Source organism: Vombatus ursinus, unplaced genomic scaffold (genome assembly GCF_900497805.2).
Source record: "Vombatus ursinus unplaced genomic scaffold, bare-nosed wombat genome assembly UNPS02014830.1, whole genome shotgun sequence".
In the NCBI taxonomy this organism is placed as follows: Eukaryota; Metazoa; Chordata; class Mammalia; order Diprotodontia; family Vombatidae; genus Vombatus; species Vombatus ursinus.
In genome coordinates this window covers 633,022-648,609 of record NW_020954608.1, presented here as the reverse complement: position 1 = coordinate 648,609, position 15,588 = coordinate 633,022, and positions in this window count along the sequence as shown.

Here is a 15,588-nt window from a genome sequence, read left to right as displayed (position 1 = left end):
GAAGGCTATTTACGGGTCAAAGACCTAAGGTACATCCCAACTATGCAGTGCTGATGAAGTCACATTGATTAGTGATACAGACATAAGATATGCTGAACACATCCATAGTGTTCTCAACAGACCATCAACCAATGGTGAAGCTATTGACCTTATATCTCAAGTTGAGGTCAATCCCTCTCCAGCTGAACTTCCAAGTGAGGAAGAGGTTGTGAATGTCATTAGTCTCCTCTTGTGTGGCAAAGCACCTGGTGCTGATTCTATTCCAGCTGAGATTTACAAGGTAGTGGGTTCGCTGCTCAGACAAAAGCTAACTAAAAATTTCCAGGTTATATGGCAAGAGGAGGTTATCCCCAAGGAGTTCAAGGATGCTTCCACTGTCCATCTTTGTAAAGGTAGAGGGAACAATTCAGGGGTGGGAAACCTGTAGCATCGAGGCCACATGTGGCTTTCTAGGTCCTAGGGTGCAGCTTTTTGACTGAGTCCAAGTTTTACAGAACAAATTCTTTGATTAAGGGGATTGGTTCTGTGAAGTTTGGATTCAGTCAAAGGGTCAAACTTGAGGAGCTAGAGGGACATATGTGGCCTCAAGGCCGCAGGTTCCCCATCCCTGAATATAGGTTGCCCTATGACAATCACAGTGGGGGAAGACAAGAAGCATCTATCTCTTAGTCATTGCTGGAGAGATTCTTGCTAGAATCCTCCTTAATAGGCTAATCTTTCACCTGGAAGATGGTTGTCTATCTGAGAGCTAGTGTGGCTTCCGAAAGGACTGAGGAGCAGTCGATATAGTGTTTGCTGCCCAATAACTCCAGGAGAAATACCAGGAGCAGAACAGAGGTCTGTACACAAAGTTCATCAATCTGACCAAGACCTTTGATACAGTCAGTCATGAGAGCTTGTGGAAAATTATATCAAAATTTGGTTGCCCAGAGAAGTTCATCAATATTGTAAGTCAATTTTATGATGACATGCTTGCAGGGTTCTGGATAATGGACCATGCTTTAGCACTTTCCCAGTCACCAGTGGAGTGAAGCAAGGCCATGGGCTTGCTCCCATGCTTTTTTAGCATCATATTTTCAGCAATGTTGTCAGATGCCTTCAACAAGGACAAAATGGCTTCAATGTCAGCTACCACACTGATAGTAAATTAGCTTGAAAAGGCTACAAAAGTCAAGACTAAAGTGGAGGGAGAGTTGGTACATGATTTTTTGTTTGCAGATGATTGTGCACTCAATGCAGACCCTGTAGCTGAGATGCACGGATTCTCTGCTGCTTATGCTAATTTTGGCTTAACAATTAACACCAAGAAAACACAGGTTCACCAGCCAGCATCACACCATCCATATGTGAAACAACTGGTTACAGCAAATTGAGGAATTTTGAGTACTGTGGATAAGTTCACTTACCTTGGCAGTTTACTTTCCATAGATGTCACATAGATAGTGAGGTTGATGCATACATTGCCAAAGCTAGTTCAGTGTTTGGGAGTCCACTCAATGAAAGTGTGGGAGAGAAGAAGCATTAGACTGCCTACCAAACTGAAGGTCTACAGAGTCATTTTGCTGGCCTCATTGTTGCATGCCTATGAAATCTAGACGGTACACCAGTGCCATGCCAGGAAATTGAATCGCTTCCATTTGAATTATCTTAGGAAGATTCTGAAGAACATCTGGAAAGATAAGATCCTGGACACTGAAGTCCTTTCTTAAGCTAAACTGCCAAGCTTTCAAATTCTACTGCAGAGAACACAGCTCCAATGGGCTGGTCATCTTATTCGAATGCCAAACACACATTTTGCTCAAAAGACTATTTTATGGAGCATTCACATGGAGGTCAGAAGAAGCAATTCATGGACACTCTCAAGGTCTCTCTGAAGAACTCTGCAATTGATTGTGTAACATGGGAGATATTAGCAAAGGACCACCCAACACGGCATGCCAGCATCAAAGAAGGCACTGGGCTCTATGAGTGAAGTAGAATTGCAGTTGCTCAAAAGAAACATGCGATGCACAAATTTAGAGACATCTCCATTCCAAATGTTCATATGGAATATTTGTACCTAACCTGTGGCAGAGCCTTCTGAGCGTGCATTGCTCTGATCAATTATTATTTCTACAGCTACACTGTACCTTGGACACACTGTACCTTGACTCCAACATAGTGATGTCATTTTGATCCTCTTTGAGAATGAAGGACAACAACCAACCAACCAACTTTTTCTCAACACATGACAAATCCCCAAATACTTAAAGCAAGAATTGAATCTACAAGAGGCAGGAATTTCAAAACATTTGACCTAATTTAATCAAACTGTAAAATTGGAAGAAATCTCAAGATACCACATTCTCAATTAACTTTCTACCACAATTTTGTAAAGAACCCACATATTATGCTATGAAGAGATATCACCTCCATATTTTTAACATTTAAAGCCCCCTTCAGCTACTCCATGCCAGTAACTTCCAGAAGGGGTCTTGGAACACATAGTGTCAAAGCGTCATCTATTCTCTTGCCATTTTGATCTAGAGAACTCCCCTCAAAATGGGAGAAATATAGAACTTAAAGATGAAAGGGAGGGAGAGAGTAGAGTTAGTTTGGTCATTAGGTCGGCTTTCCTATACTTGTGCACAATAGCAGAATTCCTGACCAAATATGTTCTACTTCCTTCTCCACTGCCTACAAATATTCCTGTATCTCCTCTATCCTTAAAAAAACAACAACACTTGACCTAGCTATCCCCTCAAATTTCTGTCTTGTGTCTCTCCATTTCTTCACTGTTATACTCCTAGAAAGAACCACCTACATTTGCTGTCTCTCTTTCTCAACTCCTTTCAATCTGGCTTAACCTGAAATTACCCAACTTTATTATCCAACTCTCCCACTTTACCAGTGGTTTCCTGATAAAAATAATGATCCTCAGTCTACTTTCATCTTCTTCCACCTCTTTGTAAATTTTGACAGTTAACTACTCCTCCTGGATCCCTTCTTCCTTGGTGTCTGTACTATTGCTCTTGGCTCCATTTCCCCCTACCTCTCAGACCGCTTCTTTTTGTCTCCTTTGCTGGGGCATTGTCTCTCACCTCCTTGGTCAGGGTAACTTCTAAGGCACTGCCTTGGGTCCTCTTCTCTGTAGACTCTTTCCCTTGATTAGCCAGTTAGATCTCAAGGGATCAATTATTATTTCTACAGTATTAATTCATAGATCTATGTAAATTTCCATTCCAAACTTCCATATTTCTGTTGAGTATACTATCATATTCCCAGACATCCATATTCACTACCTTAATCATAACTGACTCTTCCTACGTCTGTCAGTACAAAAATATCCAATCTGGTTCCCCATGTCCAATCAGCTGCTAACTCTAATCAGTTATCTCTTATCAACACCTCTCCCTTCTCTCCACTCACACAACTTATCCCTAGTTTAGATTCTCATCCTCGCTTGACTAAACTATTATAATAGACTCCTAACTGATCTCTCTGCTTCCAGTCTCTTCCTTTTCCAATCCATCCTCCACAAACCTCCCAAATTAACATTTCTCAAACACAGGTCTGCCCCTGTCATTCCCCTGTTCAAAGATCTTCAATGGTTCCCATCTTTGCTGAGAAATAAAAATTCTCCCACCTAACATTTGATGTCTTCCATTTCTCAAATTGATAAATGGTCAAAGGATATGAACAGGCAGATTTCAAAGGAAGAAATACAAAGGAAGCTACCAACAGTCATATGAGAAAACATTCCAAAGCCCTAATAATTAGAGAATACAACTTAAAGCAACTGAGTTTCCACCTCACACTCATCAGATAAGTGAAGCTGACAAAAAAAAAAGGAAAGAAGAAAAACTACAGGAATTGGCAGTATGTAGAAAAACATGAACATTGATGGTGGAGTTATGAATTGGTACAGACATTCTGGAGAGCAATTTTGAACTATCACCAAAAAGTTATTAAACTGTGCATATTTTTTGAACAGAAAGAAACCATTACTAGGCATATACCCCCAAAAAAATCAAAGAAAGAAGAAAAGTACCTATGTGTACAAAAACAGAACAGCTCTTTTTGTACTGACAAAGAACTACAAAGAATAGAGTACACATCAATTGAGGAATGACTGAAGAAATTATGGTAAGTAGAATTCTACTGTTCCATAAGATATTTTGAAATGGATAGTTTCATAGAAACTAAGAAAGACTTGCATGAACTGATGCAGAGTGAAGTAAACAGAGCCAAAACAGTTAATACAATAACAGCAAGAAAGTAAAAAGACAAACAACTTTCGAAAGACTCAAGAACTCTGAGTAATGCAATGACCAACCATGATTCCAGAAGACTGACAAGGGCTCCAGACCCTTAACAGACAAGTGATGGATTCAAGCTGAAGAAGCAGACATGCATTTTTAGCTATGGTCTACGAACATATTAGTTTTGCTTGACTATTCATATTTGTTACAAGGATTTTCTTTTTCTTTTTTTTAAATGGTGGAAAGGGGAATGTGGGAAGAAAAGAAAATATTTGTTAATTAAAAAACAAATAAAGCCCTTCACCTTCTAATTCCAATCTGTCCAGACTCTTTTTCATATTATGCCTCTTCACACAATCTACATTCCAAGCAATTCATTTCCCAAAAGTGATTGTTTTGTCTGGTACCTCCTGTAATCATATTAACTATTAAGTATTTCCTGCCCCTCTTGGACTCTCAGACTTCTAAAGCCAACAGGAAAGCAAAAATAAATAAATAAATAAATAAATGAAAGCCAACTGGGGTGGCACAAACTCTGCTAAGTCTTTACTGATCCTTCCCTTCACCTCCATTATTACTTGCTCCCACCCCAAATTACGTAAAATTGACTTATCTATCTATATGTTGTGTTCCTTCAGTAAAATCTCTTTCAAAGATCAACTCAAGCACCACCTCCTATATGAGGTCTTTCTAGCATCAAGCATCTAATTGAGCCTCTCTTCTGAATTGCTTCATTTTTATTTTGAACATATATTTTAATTACTTATATGTGTATACGTTGTTTCCCCATAGAATGTAAGCTCCTACGGGTGTAGAAACCGTTTTGTTTTCTTTGTATCCCTAACACCAAAAACGTTTTGACGTAACATTCCTACTGTCCCAACTAATCTAGAAATTAGACATTGCCTGGCAGGAGATGGACTCAATTGGTGCGGTTCTAATTCAATTTTATTTTATATTCGGTTCCAAAGTCTCTTCCTCCTCTACCCATTGAGAAAACTTTTCTTTGCATTCTATACATGTACCACAATGCTTGGCATTTTGTAGGAACTTAAAATGCTTTTTGGCCTTCAACAAGTCTCGTTGACTTGTGAAGATAGGCTGTTATGTGCCTTCAGAAATCTCTCCAGAAGGTGGTCTCCACCATCATTTTCCCCTGCTTGAGCTCTGAGAATGTCAGACATTCCATTCAGGTTGGTCATGATATTGCATAGCTCCAATTCCAGTTTTTTCACTACAAAGTTATTTTAAGGAATATTTAACACTTTTTTCCCCTTGGGAAAACACTGCTACCTAGTCCACTCAATTCAATATAAATACATTACCTTTATCCTCACCTCTCTGAACTTCATTCCTTACAACTCTACCTTCGTAATGACGTATGCCTTAAAATTACAATACCACATTTCATTTATGTTTCAGATTTATAGAGCTATAATCTGGTATCTACAGATCAAATTCCCTGCAAAAGTCTCCTAATACTCTCAATCTCTTTATTCAGATCTTTATCTTTCCTCCAACTCAATATCCTAATCTGTTATACTTTGAAGACTGGTTATCATTTGCCCTCTGGTGATAAGACCCTCAACTCCTTCATGAGTGTCTTTTATGGTTTTCTTCATTGTTCCAAATGCATAGTTTCTCCTTTCTATTATAATTCAATCATCCATTCTGGCAAAGCAGATTTGACAACTTATGGCCAAAAAGACTACATTTTGATACCTTTTCAGAAGAGATCAAACTCCAACAAACCACTTTCTCTACAGAACAACTCTTTGTGATTTTCTACCACCTGTTTCAGGTAGTTCGGTGCCTCAGTGGAGAGAGTGCTGGGCCTAAGTTCAAATCTGGTCTCAGACACTTACTAGCTGAGTGACCCTGGACTTAAGTGACTAAACCCTGTCCGCTTCAGTTTTCTCATCTCTAAAATGAACTGAAGAAGCAAATGGCAAACCACTCCAATATCTTTGCCAAGAAAACCCCAAACGGAGTCATGAAGTATAGGACATGACTGAAATGACCAAACAAAAACAACACTGTCTGTTTTGGTTTCTTTGCAATGCAGACTTTATCCATTCCGTTTGGAGAAAGATGTTAGTAGCATATTCAACATAAACTTCCATCTCTTCAAAAGCAGGCATGTATTTATTATTAGTTCACTGAATAGACTCTGAAACCTATCCAGAAATAAGAATGTATTGGATTCTCTAATAAGCTGGAGATCTTCTGCTGTTCTATTCTCTCTGACATTGATCCTTGCCTCTATTGAGGGGTCTTAATTTCATTCAACAACTGCACTTAAATGTTTATTTAGTACCTGCTATATAGAGGAAAAGTAGGCCAGTTACACAAGATCAAGGTATGGACATTCTGTATGCTCCAATGCTATTGTGTAATGTCAAAAACAAAACAAAACAAAACTGAGTAGCTGTCTCCTGGGAAGAACTGATACAAGTGCAAACACAAGAAATAAAGACAGTGAGAGAAGATGGCTAGATTGCAATCTGTATCACTGGTGGAAGTACCCACAGTGATGAGATCAAAGATAAACCAAAGTTTAGAAAAGTATGCAAGTCACTTAGCCCCAGTTGCCTAAAAAAAAAAAAAGTATGCAGAAGGCACTATTTCACACTGAGGATGCAAAAACTAATGACACATTCACTGTCTTCAATTTCTTACAAATTCTCAACATGCTGGTATTCGAGAGATCTTAATTGGCCCATTCAGTATCTCAATCAATCATTTTTTGGCATCTCAGTCATAAGATCACAGAATTTTAGATTTTGAACTGAAAAGGACCTTAGATTTCATCCTAACCATCCTCATTTTACATGAGTAACAATTCTGTTAATATTTTTCCTCACTTTTTAAAAATTCATTTCAAGTAAAATATTACTTAACTGGTATGCTTGGAAAAGAATGTATTTTGTCTGTTTTCTGTTGACATTGTTAACTAATGATGAAGAAATTCTTTTCTTTTCAATAAACACATTAAATCTTTTTAAATTGTAGTATCACATTTTTCTGCCTTCATATCTCCATTGCTTTAATAACATAGAAACTTACATTGTGCCTGAGAAGCATCACCTTGCAGAGAGATTCTCACCATATAGGATTGTTAATCAATAAGCATTTATTAAGAGCTATTGTGCTAGGCAGTAGACATACAACAACAAAAATGAAATAGTCCTTGCCCTCAAGGAGTTTCCATGCTATCAGAGGAGAGAATACACCTAAGTCTATACAAAATAAATACAAGGTAATGGGGGGAGCAGGGAGTCACTTGGAGATGTGGAGATCAGGAAAGATTTCATACTGAAGTTGCTTCTTTAGATGATGATTGGAGACATAGAACATGTAGTCTACTGACATAAAGTGCCTGACTTGGGAATCTGGTATATTTAATAAGTCTCTTACACCACTTTTTGTAGTGATTATTTACCAAAGTGTCTCCTAAAAGTTGGTGTGGAAAAAAATTTTTTTTTTAATTGACAGCTCCACTTAGACAGCTTTTAGAGTTTTTCTGGCTTATCAAGTCCTTGGTCTAAAACAATCCAACCCCCAAAGCATCTGTTAAGTGCCTACCTACTGTTTGCATGGTACTAAACTTTGATACAAAGGCAAAGTGAAAAATAGTTCCTACTTGAATACAAGAATGAACTTACATTTATGGAATCAGAGATACAGAACTGGAAAGGACCTCAGAAGTCAAGTCCCACTTCTACATTTTGTAGATGAGGAAGCTGAGGGACAGAGAGGCTATAACTTCCCAGAGTCAAACAGAGAGTAACAAAGTCAACACTTTAGCTTAGGTTGTCTTACTCCAAACCCAATAGTCTTTCTACTCCTCTCCACTGCTACTTGGTAGGAAATAGGGGACAAAGCATGATCATGATCATCATTTGAATCAATCAACAAGCATTTATTAAGCAACTATTATATGCCAGAAACTAGAGATATAAAGAAAAAAAAACTAAACATCCCTTGCTCTCAAGGAGCCTACATTCTATCATGGAAAACATATGTGTGTATACACATGCATATATGTACATTATACATATTAAATCATCATATCTATAAGCAACATGCACGTGTATATCTGCATATATGTGCATTACATATACATGTGATTATTATGTGTATCATACATGTATATACATTATTATAGGTGGAATGTACGTATACAATATACATAGAATATACATTGTAATATGCATATAATTATTATTACTGGTAGTAGTGGTGGTGGTGTCAAAATATTTAGTAGCCGGGGGGATTAGGCTTCATGCCTAAGGAAGCACTTGGGCTAAGCCTGAAGAAAGCAAGGGATTCTAATAGGCAGAGGGGAGGAGTCACTGAATGCCAGGTATGGTAAGCAGCCTTCGCAAAGGCACAGAGATGAGAAGGGGAATGTCACATGAGACAGGCAGCAAGCAGGCCAGTTGGGCTGAGTCGGAGAGTGCAAATAAGCCTGTAAAAATAGGCTGAAGCCATACTGTGAGGGGCTTTAAATGTCAATTGGCTGAGGCTGTACCTGATCCTATAGGAAACAGAAGTCTCTGGAGCTTCTTAAACATGCAAGTTATGTGGTCAGACCTTGACTTGGTAGTTAGGTGAAGTATGGACTGGCGAGGGAAGGAGCTGGAGGGAGGGCGACAAATTAAGAGACTACTTTAATAGTTCAGGTGAGAGAGACCATGAGGGCCAGAACTAGGATGACAGCTGTGCGAGAGGCAAGAAAGGGCAGTAATAAGAAACTGCTGGCAACCTGCTGGATACAGGAAGAGGGGAGGGAAGGGAAAAGGAAGGAACAAGCATTTATTATGTGCCACACAGTGTACTAAGAGTTGAGTATGACTCTGAGGTTGTAGACATGGGTGACTGGAAGGATGGTGGTACCCTTAAAAAAAAAAACAGAAGGTTCAGAAGACAGGTGGGTTCTCGGAAAAGTTAACTGAAAAGCATTTATCAAGCCAAGCTCTGTGCTAGAAGCTAGATATAAATAAAATGATTAAAACAGCATTTACTTGCAAGTAGCTTACATTCTAACAAGTTCATATACAAGGTTTCTGGACTGGGTCTGACTCAGGTCAGTCAGTCCCCTGGTAGTTTAGGTTCCATATTGAAACAGAATGAGACACTCATAGATCATTCAACAATTAAGAAAGGCAGACTTATTCAGCCTTATTAGAAGGATATTCAATAAAGACACGTGCTAGAAACACCTCAAGCTAATTTAACTGAGCTGTCTATCTTTGCCTGCCAGCCAAGAATCTAAGGGCACCAGGAGCTCATCTTGGCTACTGTTTTTCAGATGACTAGGAAAAGACATCAACAGTGTGACTCTTTTGTCCCTTGAGCCAACCAAGTCCCCAAGATGGTCTCAATACTTGTTAATAAAAATTTGCCTGGGTGGCAGGGGTTAGGCTATTGATCTACTACAATAAGTGAACAGCAAGGGGTATCATGTGACAAGTGAGTCAAAGCTCACTTTTTATTTTTTATTTTTATTTTATTTATTTATCTATTTTATTTTTATTACCTCCTGTCAGATGAATATAATCCAGGACCCTAAATCCAAAATCCCTGGAAATAGCAACTCCCCCCCAGACCTGCTTCCAACTCAGTTCCTGCAGCTATCACCCTGCATCAAAGGAGCCAGCCATCCCCACTAAATGCCAATCCAGGGCACAGGAGAGCCAGTCTAGCTTAAGTATATACACACATACTTCACATCTGTTATCTCATCTTATTTTCACAAAAATCCTGTGAGATAGGGGCTGTTATTATAATGGCCCAGAGTCATGGATCTAGTAAGTAACTAAGATAAGATTTGAACTCAGGCATTCCTATCCCCAAATCTGACTTTCCTGACTCCAAGGCATTCTATTCATCATACCAAGTTGCCTCTCACTAAATCTTCTATTTGGATGTGAGCTCCCTGAGGGCAGCAGATTTGCTTTTTTACATTCTTTCATTTAAAAGGACACTAACTGATTCTGGGGAGTAGGGAGGGAATCAAGTAATGCTTCATGTTAAAAGGCGGTATTTTTCCAGATCTCACAATATACAACTGAGCAGTGATTATTAAAATGATTGGTACTGGTTTAAAAAGAAAAGAGGCTGATCCATAGAAAAGATCACATAAACAACATACAGAAGCAAAAACAATAGCACAACATCTGATAAGTCCAAGGACCCCAGTTACTGGATTAAGGCTCGCTGTTTGACAAAAACTGCCGGGAAAACAGACGAGCAGTTCTGCCAAAAGTGGGAATAGAGCAACTTCATACACTGTATGCCAAGATAAACTCCAAATGGAGACACAACAGACATAAAACGTGACATCATAAGCAAATTAGAGGAGCAAAGAAGAAATTACCTTTCAGATCTATGTTTAGAGGAAGAGCTCATGAATAAATAAGCAATAGAGAGCACAACAGGAAATAAAATGGGCAAAGGTTTTATACAAACAATTCACTTAGAATTATGCACTTAGAATTAGAAGGGAAAAAACTTTTCAGTAAGTTTCTCTGGTAAAGGCCTCATATCTAAGATACAAAAAACCACTCCCCAGTGGACATATGGTCAAAGGATAACAACATTTTTGAGCATTTTTCAAAGGAGTCCAAGCTATCGATAACATATTAAAAAAATCAAATCACAAATACTTAGAAAAATGCAAATTAAAACTCTGAAGTTGCAAAAAGCACCCATCAGACTGACAAAGATGATAAAAGAGGAAAATGACAAGTGTTTTTTGGTTTTTTTTGGTAAGGCAATTGGGGTTAAGTGACTTGTCCAAGGTCACACACCTAGTACATGTCAAGTGTTTGGTCTGAGGTCGGATTTGAACTCAGGTCCTTCTGACTTCAGGGCCGTTACTCCATCCACTGCGCCACCTACCTGCGCTGAAAACGACAAGTGTTAACAGGCCACATAATACATGGCTGGTGGAGCTGTGAGTTGGTCTAGTCATTCTAAAAAGTAATTTTTAACTGTGCCCATTAAGTTCTTCAATTGTGCATCCCCTTAGACCCAACTATATCACCACAAAGTCTATACCCCAAAGAGGTCAAAAGAAAAGGAATAAGGCCCATTTGTACAAAAAATATTTATAGGGATTACGATGATCATAAACAAAAGCTACACAGATTGAGATGCACTGGGTCTGCAACCTACAACAGAGTACCCAATAAGATAATGAATAGATAATGTACTATTGGGATGGAGGGTTTCAGTTTCATAAGATTTCTCTCCAATGTGACTTCTCTTCCAATTGAGGGTGGAGAAGAATTAGATACGTTTGTAGGAAGCAAGGAAGGACTCAGATACGGAGAAATTGAAAATTACAAAGAAAATGGATGGTTATGGGGACATGCACTGGAGGGGACGGGATCAAGGGAAGTTTGCCTTAGCAGGAAAAGACATTTCTTCATCAGAGATTACAATAAAGGGAGAGAGAATGGTGGGATAACATGATGAGGTTTTGAGGCATAGAATAAAAAAGAAGAGGGAACACATGGGAAACAGTCTCTATTTTTTCAGTCAAATAGGACGAGAGGTCCTCTGCTGAGAGGGAAGGGGGAGTATATTGCATGGAAGGCTTACAGAGAGAACACAAAGTTTGGAACAGCTTCGATAGAGAATCAATTGGGAAGAGAAAAAAATGCCTTTCACATACGAGGGCCCACTTGAGATTAGGTAACAAATTTTAGTGGAACCAGGCAGTATGGAAGTATGATTTCCTCCAGGCACTGGTTCAGCAACTCTGAAATGGAAGAGGCAGGGTTTGGCAGAGACAGGACAATGAAAAAAATTAAAGAGTAAAGTACTAACATCTGGAATAGGCTTCTCGTAGAAGGTGGCACATGAGCTAAGCCTTAAAGAAACCAGGAATTCTAAGCAGCAAAAAAGGAAGCACTCCAGGTATGGAACAAAGCTTACTTCTAAATACACCACAGCACATGGATAACTGAGTTCGGCAAACAGATCACTTGGTCAGATGCCACCTCTGAGTCTGATGGCAAGAGAACTTAAAATGAAATATAGTTCATATTCAAATCTCAGATTTGAGTTTGGAGGCAAAAAGAGAGAACTCTACCATATTTCTCCTTGGCCCCTTCCCCTATGGAAAATCCTATGTTGAATCTAAATGGATCATATCCCCCCCCCTTTTTTTAACTAATCTTATTAATTCAGTGTGAAATGTTAATTGTTCTCATTACTTGACAAAACGACTATTGCAGAAATTACAAATTAATATTTTATTTTTTGTAAATGAGCAGGAAATGGAATTTTATCATGAAATAAAAAAGCAAAGTCTAGTTTGGGGAATATATTTCTTTTCTTATAAACCCCAATGTATCCAATTTGATTTTTTTTCCCCATAGAAATGTAAACTTTAGCCACTTGTAAAGATCCAAATAGAGCCTGATCCTGGATTCTTCTTTTAAGTAAATGGTCTTTTTCAGAGAAATCTGGAGCCAACTCTTGTTCAATAGAGTCACAATCTGGACCCAACCTATCGTTACAACCTTATTCTACATTATTCTCCTTCACCTACACTATGGTCCAATAAAACTGGCCTTCTTACTTTTTCTCAGACGTGACCCTCTCCCCTTCTGTAGTTTTGCTTTATACAGTCTGGCCCCCCATCCCTGGAATATACTCCTCTTCCCACCCACCTCTTGGAAGCTGGAACCCCTCTTTCCTTTCAAATTCAACTAAAGTGTCACTTTCTTCATGAAGCATTTCCTGATGTTCCCAGCTACTGGTACCTTGCCTGACAAATTATCTTGAATAAATTACACTTAGAGAAATAGGTGTTTTTTCTCCCCATTTAGACCATAAGCTCCTCAAAGGTAAAGACAATTTCACTTCTGTCTTTGTAAATGCAGTATCTAGCACAATGCCAGGCCCTTAATAAATACTTGTTGATTGATCAATTGAATTAGATTAAACCCTGGCACTAGGGTTCTTTGAATTTAAATAGAAGTGAAAAGAAATAGAATAAAAATTATTTTAATCACTCTCCACACAGAAGATATTCTAAAGGTACCTTAGAGACAGCCTAGTTCAACCTCATTTTATAGCTTTAATTTTCTTCATGTTTTGTTTTGTTTTGTGTTGTTTTAAATCAAAATTAGGGCTAATTCAATGCAAGAAATGAATTGCGAATGGAACACACAGGCTATTTATTAACATGCATAAACTTATCTGTTTTAATTGACTTGATCACTAAGGCCAAAAAATGCAAAACAATAACACTGACAAACTAGTTATTTAAAGGATGGACTTTTTAAAAAAGATAAACTGATTGGTCAAGCCAACGAAAACAGCCTAGCGATGTCAAATATGACGCCCACTAACACACCCAGAGATGTGGCCAAACTAAATTAAAATATAGTTGGGAAATATTAAACAAAATAAATAAAAACACAAAAAAATTATACTAATAGGTGGTTTTCTAAATCATATTAGGTAAGCAGAGATCCTTATGTACAATTTTGTAGCCCCATTTCTATTTGAGTTTGACACCAGTGATCTAGTCTATATGTACATGTCCAAAAATGTTTATCATTATCATTATTATTATTATTATTATTATTATTTTCAACTCAAGATCTCAGTCAAAAAAATTTAACTTAAACAGAGGACAAAACTGAAGGAAAAAAAAATCAGTTAAACAACTTAACAGTGGCCAAAAAAACAAATTAGAATCACATTCAAGTTTATTATTTACCAACCTGGCCCATGCTAGGCCATATTCCTTTTCTAACTAGCATTAAGTGGTATAAATTTCATGGACTCTGAGACTTAGCACTAGAAGATTATCTAGGCCAGAGGTGGAAAACCTGCAGCCTGCAGCACATCCAAGTTAACCATGAACTAGATTAAAATGTAATTGGGAAATACTTAATGAAATAAATAAAAATAAATAAAACATAGATAACATTGGTTTAGTGCCCCGCCCCGCCCATTTCTATTTGAGTTTGACACCAGTGAAACCAGGCTGACACCCTTATTTTAAAGAGAGAATCCTGAGGCCCAAAGGGGTGACCTGACAAGGTCATTTAGGTTTTAAGTTGCAAAGCCCAGATCTGAACCCAGACGATCTGACACCAAGTTCAGTAGTTTCCTCTGCACAAATGACTTCACAGGTTGACAAACAATATAAGAAAAAGAAAACTTTTCGCTGATATGGTGTTGATGCTTTCAAATTAAAGGATAAGCATTCAATGACAACGGCATTTTTAAAACCACCAATGGTAAAAAATGGAGATTAAGCTTCTTCCCCCTAAAGCTGCGTTGGCATTTGATTCCATTTTCATCTCCATTTTAATTCACCTATTAAGTGATTCCCAGTACAGAAAATGCACAGAAAACCATACTTGTCAAATTCCAGAATCTCTCCAGCTGAAATCAGACGACAAGCTATTTGAGAAGGTTTTAGCCATTTCAGCTCTGTGGGTTTTTAAGTGTTCTCTTCCCAGAATAGCAGGTTCTTTCCTCCAGAGGTGGTTTTCAGGCAAACAGATTTGCACTCCACACTCGAAAGGATCCACTTGGGGACAAGCCCTTCTTTATGCCTTAGCTTCATTACCTTAGGCATTTAGCCTGACCGGTATTTGCTTTGCTTGGTTTTAAATATTTTTGAAACAGAAGTGGATTGAAAATATATGAAGAGTAGCTAGTAAGTGGTGCAGCTGTTTTTTTGCAAAATGAGCTACTTGTCAGGGAAAGACATCCCAAGTACTGAGGGGTTTTCATCTATCAACAAAGTACAATTTTGATGTGATTATTAGGTGAATTTCCTGTTGAATGAATCATACTACCCTGTTCTGGGTTGGGCCTGACTCAGGCTAGTTTTTTAGTAGTTAGGCTCAATACTGAAACAAATAAGACACTTTGAAGTCATTCAACAGATAATGAAAGATTAACTTGCCCATGTCATTGTTCAGTTGTTACCAGTCATATCCGACTATTTGTGATCCCATTTGAGGTTTTCTTGGTAGAGATTTGGGAATAGTTTGCCATTCCTTCTCCAGTTCAGCTTACAGATAAGAAAACTGAGGAAATCAGGTTTAAGTGATACAGTTAATGAGTGTCTGAGGCTAGATTTGAACTCAGGTCTTCCTGACTCCAGTTCTAGCAACTGTGTCCGGTTCAACCTACTGTGCCACCTAACTGCCCCTTACGTGGCCATAGCAGGAGGCTATTCAGCAAGAAGATAGAATGAAGACACTGAGTTGATTCAATTGAGTGAAGCTCTCTTTCCTGAATTATCCAAGTGGTCCTCCCCAAAGAGATCATCTGAAACTCCTCTTAGGTACTCTGCATTCAG